Source organism: Trematomus bernacchii, unplaced genomic scaffold, assembly GCF_902827165.1.
Source record: "Trematomus bernacchii unplaced genomic scaffold, fTreBer1.1, whole genome shotgun sequence".
Taxonomy (NCBI): Eukaryota; Metazoa; Chordata; class Actinopteri; order Perciformes; family Nototheniidae; genus Trematomus; species Trematomus bernacchii.
Genome location: NW_022987803.1, coordinates 2,952,497 through 2,969,532, shown reverse-complemented (window position 1 = coordinate 2,969,532; position 17,036 = coordinate 2,952,497). Strand labels below are relative to the sequence as shown.

The window sequence follows — 17,036 nt, the reverse complement described above, 5'->3', positions numbered from 1 at the left end:
GACCTGCCGTTGGTGCTCGAGGCTCTGGTCACAGAACCATTTGAGCCTCTGGAGCGCTCCTCCCTGAAGGCTCTGTCATTGAAAGCAGCTTTGCTGCTTGCCTTGACATCGGCCAAAAGAGTGTCTGAGCTGACCGCTCTGTCGGTACACCCGAGTTGCCTTTTGATCCGGGGGGACCATAGCGGGGTAACACTCAGACCGAACCCCTCCTTTGTTCCCAATAACCTAAGGAGTTCGTTCAGGTCGAGGGTTATACAGTTGAACGGCTTTAGTCTTCCACCCCATATTGGGGCCAGGGAGGCAAAATTACACCTCCTCTGCCCGATGCGTGCGCTGGCATGTTATGTAGAGCGCACGGCTTCCATTAGGCCACATGTGTCAAACTCAAGGCCCGCAGGCCGAATCCGGCCCATCTACAATTTTGATCAGGCCCGCATATCAATTTATATCACCAATACAATGTGGCCCGCTTAAATGTATGATTCTGTTCTGGCGCACGAAGAGCCTACGCCGTAAGCTACGCAAATGACGTTGTTGGTGGTACCTGATTGGCACAGGCAGAATGCTCTCAATTGCTATGGCCAATTGCGTGTCTTACAGCGGAGCCTACGTAGCAGCCAACACAGAAGCATTAACGGTCGTCGGTCTGCGAATGTCAACTAGCCCGCACCTGTCAGCTAGTAACACAGAAAATGTCAAAGAAAAGGAAGATTGATGTTGAAGGGAGGCTATTTCAAGAGAGGTGGGAGATAAAATACTTCTTTACTGAGTATAAAGAGAGGCCTGTGTGTCTTATTTGCAATGAGAAAAAAGCCGTGTTCAAAGAATATAATTTGCGTCGTCATTTTGAGACGGCCCACCAGCAGCAATATGCCACCATGGACAGGGAACAGAGGCTTCAGAAAGTCACGGAGCTCAAAAAAGGCAGGCAACAACAGCAAAATATGTTTCATATGGCCAAATCTTTAACAGATGGAGCTGTAAAGGCAAGTTTCATCATAGCAGAGGAAATCGCTAAATCAGGGAAGCCATTCACCGAGGGGGACTTTCTAAAAAACTGTATGCTTAAAGTTTGTGACATTGTCTGCCCCGCCAATAAACAAAACTTTGCCAATGTCAGTCTGACAAGAAATACCATAGCCAGCCGTGTGGATGAGCTTTCTGACGATTTGCAATCACAGCTCAAAGATAAAGCAAAATAATTTGTAAACTACTCAATTGCTGTGGATGAAAGTACGGATATATCAGACACGGCTCGGCTGGCGATTTACATCCGCGGAGTGGATGCACAGTTGTCTGTTACTGAGGAGCTTTTGGACTTAAAACCGATGCACGGAACAACCACCGGCCAGGATATTTTCAAAAAGGTGGATGAGTGCATCAGTGGAACCGGCTTACCATGGAATAAACTTGTGGGGCTGACGACCGATGGGGCGCCTGCTATGTGTGGGCAAAGGAGTGGACTGGTAGCAAAGGTGCGAGAGAAGATGAAGGAGACGGGAGGAGAGCTGACTGCTTACCACTGCATTATTCATCAGGAGGCCCTGTGTGGAAAAGTGCTAGGTATGGAACATGTCATGACAGTGGTTACGAAAACGGTGAATTTCATCCGAGCACGGGGCTTGAACCACCGCCAGTTCAGGGCACTTTTGGAGGAGAGAAATTCGGAGTATGAAGATGTGCCATACCACACAGAAGTACGCTGGTTAAGCCGTGGCAAGGTGTTGCACAGATTTGATGAGGTGCGCGAGGATATTGCTAGTTTCATGGCTATGAAGGGGAAAGCTGTCCCCGAGCTGGCCGATGAAAAGTGGATACATTATTTGGCTTTTATGTGTGACATAACGCACCATCTCAACGCACCGAATGTGAAACTGCAGGGACGCAAACAGCTGATCACGGACATGCGCGATGCAGTGAAAGCCTTTCGGACAAAACTGCGCTTGTGGGAGAACCAAATGCAGCAGGGAAACTATGTTCACTTCCCGACCTGTCAGTCTGTTGCAGACAACCTCAACACTGCTTTCCCGAATGAGAGATGCGCAGAAAAACTGAAAACACTCAAAGCCGAATTCGAAAGGTGATTTTCCGACTTTGAGACCCAGAAATTCAAGTTTGACCTTTTTACAAATCCATTTTCAGTTGATGTGGAAAGCGCCCCAGATAACTTACAGTTAGAACTAATAGAACTACAATGCAATGGGCCACTAAAGGCCAAGTTTGACTCTGTTGGGGCAGGTGAGTTTGCTACATTCATCCCAAGCACAATGCCACAGCTCCGCCTTCTGTGTGCCCGTGTCCTGAGCATGTTCGGGAGCACATATTTGTGTGAGCAGATGTTCTCTCTGATGAAGATCAACAAGTCTTCTCACAGATCCCGACTCACAGACAAACACCTTGGCTCCATTCTGAAAGTGGCTACAGCTCAGGACTTTCAGCCAAGAATAGATGAACTTGCATCAAAGAAAAGATGTCAGGTGTCTGGTGGCTTAAAATAGCATGCCAATCTGTGTCAAATCTGGGAAATTAGCTGCATGTGAGTTTTCCTTGACTGAAAAGTTTATTTGTACGTTTGTTGACATTTATGTGCACCTGGTTGCAAATCAGAAGGCTACAGTTTATATGGGACGTGTTAACAATATGATCAAAGATCTGTTACTGTTACTTTTTTGCTTACTATTTAATGTCCCACACAACCATATTCAGGACTTTAAAACAAGCCTTTTGAGAGTTGTAGAATGTGGGCAAGAACATTCACTATTCATTATTTAGCTTTTACATCAGGCCATACCTTTTTATTTAATGTCCCAAAGAACCTTTTTTGAAATAGTCCTATTCAGGCCTGTGAAAGAGGTTGCTCTGAGTTGGCTGCCTACCATTTCAAATGTATTCAGAACGCATTGTTTTGCTTGACTAAATGCTATGATGCTAAGAAATTTTGTTTTTTGTCGACTTAGTTTGGGCTTTATGTTGACCAACTAATGTGAAAAGGCTATATATATTTATATATATAAATGTACATATTGTACTGGTCTGTGAATTAGGTTAAATGTGTGTTTTGCTTGACAGTGAGGTTAGTATGTAAATGTTGGGGGTTTTATGTGCAGCTGATTTTATGCCAATGGGACAGACTGCAAGGGACAACATGTTCAGATGTGTTTTACTTTTATACAATGTTCCACACAACCATTTAATTGTTGTATCAAGGCTTGTGATATCTGTTGAAATGTGGGACAACGTTCAATATTTGTCCTTTTATATCAGGTTGATTTGTGTTTGTTTATTATTCAACACAACAATTTTTTCATATTGTTGTAATATTCAGGCCTGTGCAACAGGTTCTGAGTTGGCTGTATGCTAGCCAGAAAGCATTATTTTGCTTTACTAAATGCTATGATTGCCAAGCAATGTGTTTAAATATATATGGGAAGGCTATATAGTAGTACATACAACAATACATTGAAAGATATGTTTTTATGTTGTTTATTGAATAAAAAAGGCATGTCAGTAAAGCATATGTCTGGCCCTTAATGTGATTCCAATTTCCCAGAGTGGCCCTTTGTGAAAATGAGTTTGACACCCCTGCATTAGGCGCACTGAACAGCTGTTTGTGTGCTTTGGGGGGGGTGTGGCCGGTGAAGCTCTGTCCAAGAAACGCCTGACAGGATGGCTCTGCGAGTGCATCTCACATGCCTACGGACAGGCGGGGAGGACCTTCCCCACTGGGGTCCGTGCACACTCTACACGGGGTATGGCCGGGTCAACAGCCTTGTTCAACGGCGTGAGTGTGGAGGACATATGCACGGCGGTGTCTTGGTCTACGCCAAGCCCCTTCATAAGGTCTTATCTCTTGGACATGTCTGACTCCTTCTCATCCTCTGTGCTTGCTGGGGCAACACACGACTGGTGAGAGGGGGGGGGGGGCTGTGGGTCAGTAGGCATCTGACCCCCCCCCCCCCCTGGGACATAGTGCGCTTATGTTTTCCCATGCGCCTTAGGGACCCGGGAAACGTAGTAAGCTGTAAACCTCGTTCAGGACTGCAGGGCGCTCCTTGCCTTCCACACAATTTTCCATGCACACTCTACACAAGGTGAGCGTGTGTGAGTGTGGGGACCAAAAGCCAGGGGCAGTGTGATGGCTCGATGTTGTTGAACGACAGGGCGTTTATCCATCAGGGCTACACCCACTGTACCCATAGAGTCCAGTAGAGGGCGGAGCCTGTGTGAAATATAACGGGGGGTTACATATTGTAATATTGTCTACCTAGGGGCCCTGTTTTTTCTATGCCGCTCGCTGAAGAGGGTGTAGGATGACAGGCAGGAGGCGTAGGCACCTTATATACTGTGGGCCTGCGCGCGCATTCAGGTAGGCTCGCCCCGATTGGCCTGGCTACGTTTATGCAACTCAGTATGTGAATCCTTGCATAGCATGGTTAAGGGTAGTACCCATAGAGTCCAGTAGAGGGCTCCGCCTGTGCTTATACAACCAGGGTTACAATATGTAACCCCCCGTTTCATTACAATGACTTCCGTTACAGCAAGAATCCCCCTCACACACATAGGTGAAACACATGCACATTCCCTACTGAGAACGTTTCAGTAAAATGTTTTCAGTTGGGTGTGTGTGAGGTTAATTTTCAGTAGTGTGTGTGCGAGGTGTTCAGTAGTGAATGTGAGAGTATTTCAGTTGTGTGTGTGCAAGGCCAGATGTTTTCAGTAGTGTGTGTGTGAGGTGTTCAGTAGTGAATGTGAGAGTATTTCAGTTGTGTGTGTGCAAGGCCAGATATTTTCAGTAGTGTGTGTGTGAGGTATTCAGTAGTGAATGTGAGAGGATTTCAATAGTGTGTGTGTGAGGTTAATTTTCAGTAGTGTGTTTGTGTGAGGTGTTCAGTAGTGAATGTGAGAGTATTTCAGTAGTGTGTGTGCAAGGCCAGATGTTTTCAGTAGTGTGTGTGTGAGGTTAGTTTGAATTTTTGCCTACACGGCCCCTCATACTTGAAGCTTCTCAACACTCACACAGATCTACATTTTGGTCATACGGGTTGTGCCACAGGTTGCCATTGTCAGTATTTGTGTCTGTGCAAGCTGTAAGTCATATGTTAATATGTTAATGTATTTGATCGAATACTATGTAGTATGTATTATTTGTATCTTTTATCTGTGGAACTGCAGTATGGGTTATATATAAAATATATATTGGTGTACATATATATATATACCAATATATATTTTTGTTGGTTCCAAAGTATTATAAGTGTTGTTTGAGAAACATTTGAAAGTTTTGTGGGAGAAATTGCACTTATGAAAGAAAACTCTCCCCTGAAAAATAGAATTACTCTATTACACACACGCACGCACACACACACACACACACACACACACACACACACACACACACACACACACACACACACACACACACACACACACACACACACACACACACACACACACACTAGGGATGCTCCGATCGCCAATTTTGGGGCCGATCGCCGATCGCCGGAATCAGTATCTGCCGATACCGATCCGATCGAGTGGGCGGGGCCTAAATGGAAGATTTAAACATCACTTTAAATCTTTCATTTAAAGTGATGTTTAAAACTCAGTTAATGCTCATTCACTGGAGCTTCCACAAACAACAATCAACTTAATCATTACATTCAAATGATGTATATTATTCAAGTTTACATTCACTTTGGATAATACCACGGGAGAAATTAGCAAGCTCTCTCCCCCTCTCTCCGTCTCCTGACAGCCCGTCAGTATCGTCTCATGCAGCTCGTTGATCCAGTAATGTGTGAGGCCGACAGTGAAGAACAAATATATTTATAACTAGTTTAGCTTGTTCCAGAGGTAGATAAAATAGCTAGGTGTGTAAGGTCTAACTCTTAATGTGTGTTCTGCTCCGCTCACCGGTCCGTCACAGCGGGTGGAGCTGCAGGGTTTCTGCTTCACACACGTTGCATATCGCTATTTTACTGTCTTTTTCGGACACCTTAAAATAATGCCAGACCGGTGAAGCCATTTTGGCGAGCTTGTTTTGCCGCGCACAGAGAAAAGTGTCATGTATTTTACGTCATGCGATCGGCTCTCGCGATCGGCATGTTTAGAGAGCACCGATCGATCGGTAGAGAGTGAGTATCGGCAGATCTCGATCGGTGACCGATCGATCGGAGCATCCCTAACACACACACACACACACACACACACACACACACACACACACACACACACACACACACACACACACACACACACACACACACACACACACACACACACACACACACACACACACACACACACACACACACACACACACACACACACACACACACACACACACACACACTACTCCATTTGAGAAACAGCCTGGATGTAAAATTCCATTGATTCAGGTCAAAGTGTGTTAGCAGCATTCGGGGCACAAACAGGAAAGCGATTGCATCAGCTGCTCAGTCTTTCTTTGCCTTCCCATCACCCTCATCCCAAATGCCCACACTGCTGTTTTAAGAAAATAAAGTCTTACTTGAGTTTGAACAGGCGAGCTGGAAACCTAAACAATACACCACAGAGTGAAATAACTCCCAGGACCCAGCAGGCATCTATCCTGTTTAAGCCAGAGCTCTGGGCCTCCCACTATTGGACGTTAATCACTTAATCTTCGCGTCACTTACAGTGTCACTTCTCTCAATTATTCCCAGGATGCTCCACTTGCCATCCAGGGTGCCAGCTATTTTTACGTCGCAGCCTGCCAGTCTTTTGTGTGCATTCTGGAGATATCAACAAAGGGAGTTGACAGGGAAGTGAAAAACAGGCTATTGATTCAACCTATCTCTTACGCCTTTTCAATTGCCTTCTAAGTACTGGTGGCGCCTGTGAAGGTCTGGAGTTCTTCAGGGAATCACTTAATTCCAGACAGCAGCCTTTGTGTAATGTAAGAAATAAAGGATGCCTTTTTCTAAGAGAATAAAAAAGCGAACAAAGTGAGATCATCTCAAAGTTCTCTTCTAAATAAACCGTAGCCAAGATACCGAAGATCCTGTCTTTGTTTTGAAACAGCAATTATATCCAATTAGTGTCAAGTGTAGACACCGTCACTCTAATGTTTGCTCACGTTACCTTCCACACTTTGAAGTGCATCCTTTAGCAGGTTCAACATTATAATCAGAGTTATCTGGGCCTCCTACACTATTTATTTTCCGGACTACTTTTTCTCCTCACAGTTTTTACTACTACTTCTTTAAACGTAATGTCATAAAGAAAACACGATCGGTGTATCCATCATCACCTCTAAAGAAGAGGGACCAATGAGAACTCAGCTCGAGGCGTTTCCCATCATCCTTGGAGCTGTGCCGACTGCGGAGCCTTATCTTAAACCATGACAGTAGCCTACAAAGCTATTTCAACGGAGCAAGGCAGAAGGCATGAAAGTAGCTAACGTTAGGGGTTAGATGAAATTAGCGATGTGGACACGATTTAAGGAGAGACATTCTATATTTTTCGACGACTTTGTCAGGTGGTGAGGAGTCCTATCTACAACTGAACATATGTAAAACCAAAGACATGATCATTGATTTTGGAAGACATCCCCACATACATGAAGTCTTATCCATCGTGAATCAGAAAGTGGAATTTGTGTAATCATACAAATTATTGTGACATTTATTGACTCAAATGTAGCTCTGAAGCAAATTGTGAAGCTGTGTGCAAAAGGGGTCACAAGCGTTTGTATCGTTTTAGGAAACTGTCCTATTTGAAATTTGACAAAACCATGATCATCATGTATTATCCTGCTTTTATTGAGTCCATTCTGTCCTTTTCTTTAATGTCATGGTTTGGTAACCTACCTTTAAAGAGCAGAAACTCTTTACCTCAGATCATAAAGAGGTCCAGCAGACTGATTAGTGAGCCACAGCTAAACCTGGAGACCCTGAACCTCAGCCAGTTACAGCGGTTATCCAGCTCTATACTGAATGATGACCCCCCCCCCCCCCCCCCATTGCCATCTCTGTTTATAATAATGACAACTAGATAAAAACCAAGACTCATCTCCATACCATGATATGTTTTCTGTATGCATTAAGAGATTGTTGTGCTTCAGGCTCTGGTGTAGGCTCTTGAATTCCACTGATCCCTCAAACAAAGCTTTCCATCAAATGGGAACCAGATAGTGATGTGGGATTTTCATTACTGCTGCTTACCATCTTAAACCTGCGCTGTCCTTTGAACATGCCCAGCATCCTACGTCAGGCCTGCCCCCCTCCGGCCCTCTCCCCCTGGCCCTCTAATGGCTCACACTTTTATTACCTGTGCTGATGGGACATCTATAAAGAGACGCTCTGCCAGCAAGATGGCAAACACGTTTCGGGCTCGGTCCACATGTGTCTTCTTGAGAGAAGCTTAAAGAGTAATGGTGCTTCTGGGATCCCTGCCTGTTCACCGGGGGACGCAGTCTGGTATCATCTGGCTGGAGGAAATTGGTAGTGAATGCTCGGTGTGTGACAGGTTCATAGATGGCAGCCTATTATATTGGTTTCCTGCAACAGAGCCGCATGAACATCTGTGCATGCCATTTCCAATGACCCAGCTCAGGGCCACAGAACCATTACAGGGAGCTCTCAGGAATCAGGCGCTCTGTTTGGCGGTGCCAGCAGTTTGGATCCTCACAATGGCTCCCACAGGGGGGACAATCACGGCTCTCCGTCAAGACAGGCCTCCCTTTGCACTCATTGGCTCTGATTCATTTCACTGTGAAGGAGAAAAGTTCCCGGTACCGTACTTTGTGTTGAATTTTTTGTCTTTTACAGAAGTGTTAACGACTGTGGCGGTGGAGGGAAAACCATTAAAGGAAATGTACAGATGTGGCAAGTTGTAACAAGGTAACAAGTGAAATGTTAAGGGACTTAGGAGACATCTTGTACTTTACACAGGCTTTTTACACTGTAAAAACTTGGAATCTTGCCAAGTATATTTGTCTAATTTCATGATAATGTAAGAAGTAACAATGCAGTGAGATACAGGGTCTTGTTTTTAGACAATGCATCTTAAGTTTCTTTAAAGTCAAAGATCTCAGATGATACAAGTTATTTTAAGCTGCTGTGGTATTTGTTAAAAGATGGATCATCTTGTTTCAAGAAATACATCTTACTTGATCTTAGAAAACACATTTTGATTGAAAAATCACTGACTAAAACAGATCACTTTTGAGCATTTCTGGCTTACTTTGTAACAAAATGTCTTGATTCTGATCAAATATAGGTCAAAATAAGTTTTTCCAGCTAATTACAAGATCTGATTTATCTAAATATCCCATTTTATTTCAAGAGATCTTACCAAGCGAAAACACCTTGTTTCTATTATTATTTGTCTTTATTCTGGAGCAGCATTTTTTCCAGTTTATTTCTTCGGCAGATTTTAAAAAGTGCAAGCATTCGGCCCAGAGGAGCACCTCCTCTCGCAGGGAGGGAGCGGAGAGGGAGCAGATCGGCTGTATTCAGATCAGCACGGGGCTTGTCACAGTCGTGATGACAAACAGGCTGTAAGAGAGCCTCTCACACTCATTTGTCAAACTTGCTCTGACATCAAGAATGCTTTGGCTTTCAGGACTGATAAGAGCCGCGCTGTAATCCGTCTTCAAGTCAGTTCAGGAATACAACGGGCCACTGTATGCTTTTCATCACTTTGAATGGATGAATGATAAAGAAAAAAGAAAAAAAGAATGTATGTTCAAATTCCTAGTGCTGTTCCTTCCAGTCCTTCTTTCAATATATCATATTATGTTTTTTAAAACATTTTCTCACTGACAGTTTAAAATGTAATCATTAAAGTACCTTTATAATTATTATCATTCATTAATACTTTATTGTTCAACTTTAATTTTGGATTTAATGGAAATAAAATGTATACAATTATTATTATTTTATAAGATTTCAGCTTGCCAACAAGATACATATGGAAAATCTGTATTTAGACTGTTTTATATAACTGAGAGCCAGGTGTCAGGCAAATTCAATTGAATGATAATGAAATAATTCACTGCACTGAGAATCATGCTGCTGATATGCATCTGTTTTCTACTAGCTGTTTGCTGTTTTTTTGTTGATTTGAAGGTTAAACTTTCTCATGTTTCACTCACAGTGCTGGAGAGGAAGAGGTTTCTGTTTGCATACCAAACACCATCATTCATATTCAGACAGATGTCAAACAGCTTAACTCAACCCTTTATCTGTTAATGGCTGCAGTTATCAGCTGTCATCAGTCAGACGGCCTGCGCTGCTCTCCTGTTGAACCGGCGCACCCTTCTCCCCCCCGTCCAACACCACTTCAGAAAAGATAACACACACACAAAATAAAAATAACACTTTTTACATCTCTAGAAGCTTGCTGATTGGGAACAGAAAATAGGAACGTTTCCTCAAATATGCAATGCAATTATTTGCATAAAAAAGGTAATTGCTGTTCAAAGAGTACTGCTTAGCCAAGGACCAATGATGTACATTTGGACATTGACATATAATAGCATTATTTTTTTTTTTTTTTATTTTAAGAGTTGATGCCATGATGGAGAACATTTTCAGAAATGTTTCGGGAAGCATGAACATTTTCCCAAAAATTCACTACATCTTTTTGACTAATAGTGACAGAGGAAGACATTTTGCTCCCCTTGAAGAACATACATAAAATAGACATTCAGAATCGTCCTCTGTCATCCATTAAATCAATAATGGATGACAGGATGAATTAAAATGTCATGGCGATTTTTTTGGTTTTAGACATATGTTGCTCAGGATCAAAGTAAGACAGTCAGAACGACCTACGGAACGATTGTTTAAATTTACCTTGCTGTTCCATTATGGAACACAAACATGTTTGTTTAAATGTGCTCAAAATCTGCTTAGCATATGATCAGCAACATAGCTGATCAGAAAAACAAATCTACAGTATAAGCTTCACTTCTTAAGTTATCCTGTTCAAACTTCCCAGCATGCTGCCAACAGCAGAGAGGGAGCTGTGGCTGGGGGAGTCATACATATTGGAGCGAGGCAGCAAAAACCTGAATCCTGTATGGCCTATGAAGCATCCTGTTTGACGCCAAAGCAGAAATGAAGAGTGCATTATGCATCTGGTGGTCAGACCGGGGCAGGGTTGCAGGTGGAAACCCCCCCAGTCTGGGCCCAGGGAGAGACACGCTGGGAGAGCTTCCCAGTTTGCTACACAATCAATCAGACATTCTGCTGGCTGATGCATTATTAAGTTTCCAGGGTACTATAGTAAGTTAGATGACCTTCTGTACATTCGGCACTTTTCAATTCCACAGGGCTGTTCCAGCTCCAGTATACCACAGACGCACAACACACACTTAAAAGGAAACTCAAATAGTTTAAACAAAAAAAAGCCGGAACAAATCCTCTACATGTACCATGCTGAACCATTAACCTGCCATAAATAGCCTCACTAGTTGACTGATCTGATTAAATAGTCCCACCATGCTGTTTTTTAAATAGAGTTTATGGCACTTTCTTTGTAGCTATCAGTGGCGGCCGGCCCATAGGGGTGCTAGGGGCGCCGCCCCACCTCGTCCCACATTCTATATTGTCTTTAAATAGTATTTTTATTTTATTGATTTTATACGTTTTCTTTTTAATGAACAAGGTACATATGATACGGTTGGTGTCAGTTAAATGTATAATCTACGATACAATATCGATACAAATTGTTTTACGATGTCTAAAGTTACTGATAAGTCACGTGTTTCCTGCTTGGGGCGCAGAAATCATTGGCCATTGACTCTCGTTATAAGTGGTGCATGAGCAGTCCGCACCTCTTCACTAGCCGCGTTCACACCAAGTACTTTCCTGTACTTAGTTCCGGCACTAAGAGCCCTGGCGCTTTTAACCCCAGGGTACTTAGTACAGATCGCGTTCACACCGGAGTACTTTTCCCTGAGGGAAGATTACAAGTACAGTAGGTGGCGGTAAGCACCTTAAAGTTGTTTGCAACCCGCTACAAAACAAGAGAAGAAGAAAAACTGATACAGGATCTGTTTAATCGCCATGTCGGTTTTCTTTATTGCACTCAAGACATAACATTAAATAGAAATATTTTAAATGTAACTAAAGTGTCAGTTGTACATGTCAGTAAACATTGTCAATATAAAATAAAGTGTCAGTTGTACTATATAATAACAGTAATAACAATATAAACTCCCAGGTGTAGGGAGTCTCAGCAGCAAACCCACCTTTATTATATATCTTCCTGAGACCCACTGCATCCGTCTGCCATAAACACTATGCAAACATACATGTTAGTTTTGGCCCATAGTGGACTCCATGTTGTGTTGTGTGAAATGGGGGGGAATTAAAAGTTTAGGTAAAATAATATTTAAAATGATATAAATTGTCATATTTGTGTATGTGCCCCTGCCATTCCCCCACAAGGTTGCAACATTGATGATAAATAAATGACAAATAAAGCTTTGCCAGTTTATAACCGATGAAACATGATGGTATCAGAATAATCACTTACATGTGATGTATAGGATGCTACACAGGTCACAAAAGATAAAGTGTCAGGAGAAATAAGCTTAATCGCCATGTCGGTTTTCTTTATTGCACTCTCAAGACATAACATTAAATAGAACAATTTTAAATGTAAATAAAGTGTCAGTTGTACATGTCAGTAAACATTATATATAAAATAAAGTCATAACAGTAATAACAATATAAAATAAACTGTCCCAGGTGTAGGGATATTCTCAGCAGCATTCACACCTTAGTGCAACGTTGTGTGTCGTGTGTCAGTATTTACAAAAACTATACCAAATAAACTGTTATTAAATGCAGTTTGTCGCTCATCCTGCCGCTGCGCCGACGCTTCCTCATGGCGCAGCGCCCACACTTCATCCTGGTGCTGCTGGCGCTCCATCTGCTGCTTGAACACTTCTGCCTGGCGCTCCATCGAGGTGAGCATCTTGTCCTCCGTTTCCTGGGCCTTGGTGAACAGCACCATCTGATCTCCACGCAGCGACTCATTCACCACGGCACGCCGGTCCTCCAACGCCTGGGCGGTGTCAAAGAAATTCGCATCCCGTGTCCGCTTTCCTAAGAGGGGAAAATAAGCAATATACAATATACAAGTTTAGTCGCCATGTAGTTTTACAACATACTAGGAATGTGTTTTTTGTATTTTCACAAATAGAATTAAGGTTTCACAAATCTGAAACTGTGTTATAAAGAATCTTTTGACTCTCTGGGATAATCCAGTCCAGATTTGATGAGTCTAGGTATAGTAGTTTTAGATCAGGACCTGGTCTAATGTGGTCTACATGTAAAAAAAGCACTGAAATCTCCCTTTTTTGTATTTTCACAAATAGAATTAAGGTTTCACAAATCTGAAACTGTGTTATGAAGAATGTTTGGCCTCTCTGGGATAATCCAGTCCAAATAAATCGGCTATGCAGCGATTCAAGAGGTTCAAACACGGAGGATTGTTCCTTTTTGAAGAGTGCTTCATGTATGCTTGAACTTTGTTTAATGTTGTTGAGGCAAGTTAAACATAAAATATGATGAATATTATGAAATAAACATGATTGTGAACATCAGTTCGATGCGTAACGTTCTTTCAAGACAAAGTTACAGTGTGTGTACCTTTGCGTTTGGTTGCTGGTAAGGAGGACGACAAAGCGCTGTGATCTAGAAGGCAAAGCTCACTTGTTTCCAATCCCGAGAGTTGTCCATCCTCGCCTGAAACAGACGATTAGTGCCATGAGTTAGTGAAGCAAATTACAGAAACACTGCACAGTTATTCACAAGTCAAAACGTTTTCATACAGCGGAGAATATCTAGCTAGCTAGATGTAGCTAGCCGGGGCCGGTGTTAGCCTATTATGGCTAGCATGGCTAGCTTGATCTACTGAGCAAATAAAAGTACATCTGAGACCATTATTGTGCAGATTAAAACCCCAGTGCATGTAGTTGATTTTACCTTCATCGTGGTAGTCATCGTTGGCCACTGAATCCGCCGTTTGTAGTCCTGAGTTTCTTTATATTTAGCCGGCTGTGCACAATTCCCAGGTCGAGTGAAAGCTACCGAACTGGCTTCAGTAGCATTCCTTGGGTCGCGTCCTCGGCGTAGATCTCCAGAAGCGCCGACACCTCCTCATCATTTCTTGATGCTTGCCATAACTGCTTTCAATAACAAACGCAACGCACGGAGCGTTGTGTTTTTGTAGCGAGGAAAAACAATGGCGTCTCCACACAACATTTTCAGAGTTGTACGGGCGTGGTTTGCAATTCGCCCAGCCAATCAGCACTGGGGAACTTTTGGAGCACTTTTCACCCACAGAAAAGTACGCTCTCTGAGCTGGCTCTAAAAATGGGGGTAAAAGTACCCGAGATTAAGTACGATTGTTGGTGTGAACGCGACATAAGGGGTACTCACGGAACTAAAACGCGAAAAGTACGGTGAAAGTACTCCGGTGTGAACGCGGCTAATGCAACAGATAGGAGCAGCTCGGGGCGCACCAAACTGCGCCCAAAGCAGCTGTTGACACCGCCAACAACTAGTGGGCAGCAGGAGCGCCTGAGTGAGTGATTGACGTTTGAATGAGAGAGAGTTAGAAGGAGATGGAGTGTAATCAAAACTAGATAGCGAATATGGAGAAGGAACATGATGTTTAATCACTTAAAGAAACACCCTTTGAGAGGAGGACACTGGAGGGAAAGCTGAGAGTAAAAGAGCTCGGACCTGATCAGCCTGACATAGGCAGGAGTTAAGGACAGAGGAAGGCAGTATACGTGCTCTTTTTCAAGGAGCTGGTTTAGCAAGAAGGCTTGGCTAACTACCTGTAGCAACACCAGTGCTATATTTAGCTTCCCCTACCTCCCTTTTCTAACGTCAGGATCAGACCAGTCTATGGACCAGACCCAGCATGGATCCAGACAGATGTGAGTGACTTAAAGCCAGTGTTGGGCAAGTTACTTTTAAAAAGTAACTAGTAATAGTTATAGTTACTGCTCTCAAAAAAGTAACTAGTTACTTTATTAGTTACTCAATTATAAAAGTAACTAGTACTGTGAGAGGACATCACTATATTCGCCTGTAAGTTACATCCGCAGGGAGATTCGGTTCAGTTGGATCACATAATGTAACGCAGTAACGCACCCATTTAAATCACAGTAACTATAACGGCGTTACTGAATGGGAATAGGTAACTAGTAACGTTATTAGTTACCGCAAAAGGTAGTTGCGTTACAGTAACGCGTTAGTTTGTAACGCGTTAGTCCCAACACTGCTTAAAGCACATATCTGAAAAAACTAAAAAGCATGAACAAACTAGAGTCCACATGGATGATGCTATGCGACTAGCCATGTTTAGGAAAGTAAACACAGCTGTCCAATGAGGGCTACAGGATAGGGATCAGTAAGCATAATAGAGAACCGCAGTGACGCGTCCTATAACCCGGAAGTAAGTTAGCATTTTTACCACGTCCGGTTCCTTCGACAAAAAACAATGCAATTTCTCCATAGGATTTTGGAAAATAGCTCGAAATAAGGTCTGTGTTTGACACAAATTAAAGAGACAGATCACGTTTTGTTCTACGACATTAAATACATCAGCTGGTGATTTTTGAAGAGTTTACGTGTCTGAAAAACGATGGTTGTTAACATGTGGCTGAATAGGACTACAGAAGTTGTCCAGGCCGTTTTACGTCATTACACCGAACACATAAAACACTCCCGCTAAGTTTGTTTGCCCTGTTCTGCTTGAAAGCAAGTACCTGCCTCCTGCAAACTGTTCAAACAAACGCTTCAACTTGTACCATTTAGAATCTGTATGTTTGAATATGGATCTTAAGTTGGCGTGACGTTGAAGCAGCGACCCTGCTGTAGTTCGTTTATAGAATAACGTTAGCATTTTGCTTCTGGCGACTAGATTTATGATTCGAAAATTATAAAAGTAGGGTAGACATGTGGATATTATCCGGCTGAACAAAACGTGATCCGTCTCTTAAATGTGTGTCAACCACAGACCTTATTTCAAGCTATTTTCCAAAATTCTATGGAGAAATTGCATTGCGTTTTTGACGAAGGAACCGGAAGGAGTTTACTTCCGGGTTTTAGGACGCGTCACTGCGGTTCTCTATAAGGAGATTGACAAAACAGGCAAGTCCTTTCTAAAATAATAGACTGTATCAAGTGCTGTGTGCCTTTGAGCTAGCCCTGCGTTGTAACATGCAACCCAGTCTCACGGCATTTTGTGTTATAGTCACGACATTTAATCTATTGATTCGTGTTCACCAACACGATTTTCCCCTTTTTTTCGTGTCACACAGAACGATTTTAAAAGCAATGTATTTCTATTGGTAGTATGTTTCGTGCCTGCACCACGTCTTTTTGTCCGGTCGGGTCTTGGAAGACTGGAAGCTGTGTGGTTCATAAAAACATGTTCTTACTCAATATCAAGCCACGATTATTGTTTTTATTTTAAATCGTATAATGTCTGACTTTTTTTGCCGTCCATGAGGAAAAGAAATGGGGCTCAGAGCCTCAGAATACTGAAATCAGTATTTTTTAAATATTTGTTTCCTTCTAATTTGTATTATTTTCTAAATAACACACTGTTATTTACTCAACAATAACACACAATTATCCTTGTTTTTATTTATTTGTTTAATTCTATAATATCGGGCTTTTTTGCCGTCCGTCAGGAACTGAATTTCAAAATAAAGTCACCGGAAACCGACGTAGGCGATACACACCCACTGAACTGATTACCCAAGATCCTCAGCTATGGTTGAAGCTTGTTGATTGGATGTTTTAGCCACAATGCACGTTGGGATATGGTGTTAATGCGATATGATTTTTATGCAAAAATCGGAGGAGAAAAATTAGCTGCTAATGGCAGCCAACAGAGGCTAACGCAGCTTCCGGTTTTTCTATGCGTCACTATCACTCCTTATTTGGTAAGCTGTGTGTGTATGGGGAACTTTCCCTCGATCCCATTGGCTCTGACGGTTAGAAAGAGATGTCAAT

The 17,036-nt window shown here is 42.6% G+C and overlaps 1 pseudogene; it reads left to right on the top strand.

Annotated features, from left to right (window-relative positions):
* The first annotated feature begins 692 nt into the window (after positions 1-692).
* On the top strand, positions 693-2,498 carry LOC117498590 (annotated as a pseudogene).
* Positions 2,499-17,036: the final 14,538 nt, after the last annotated feature.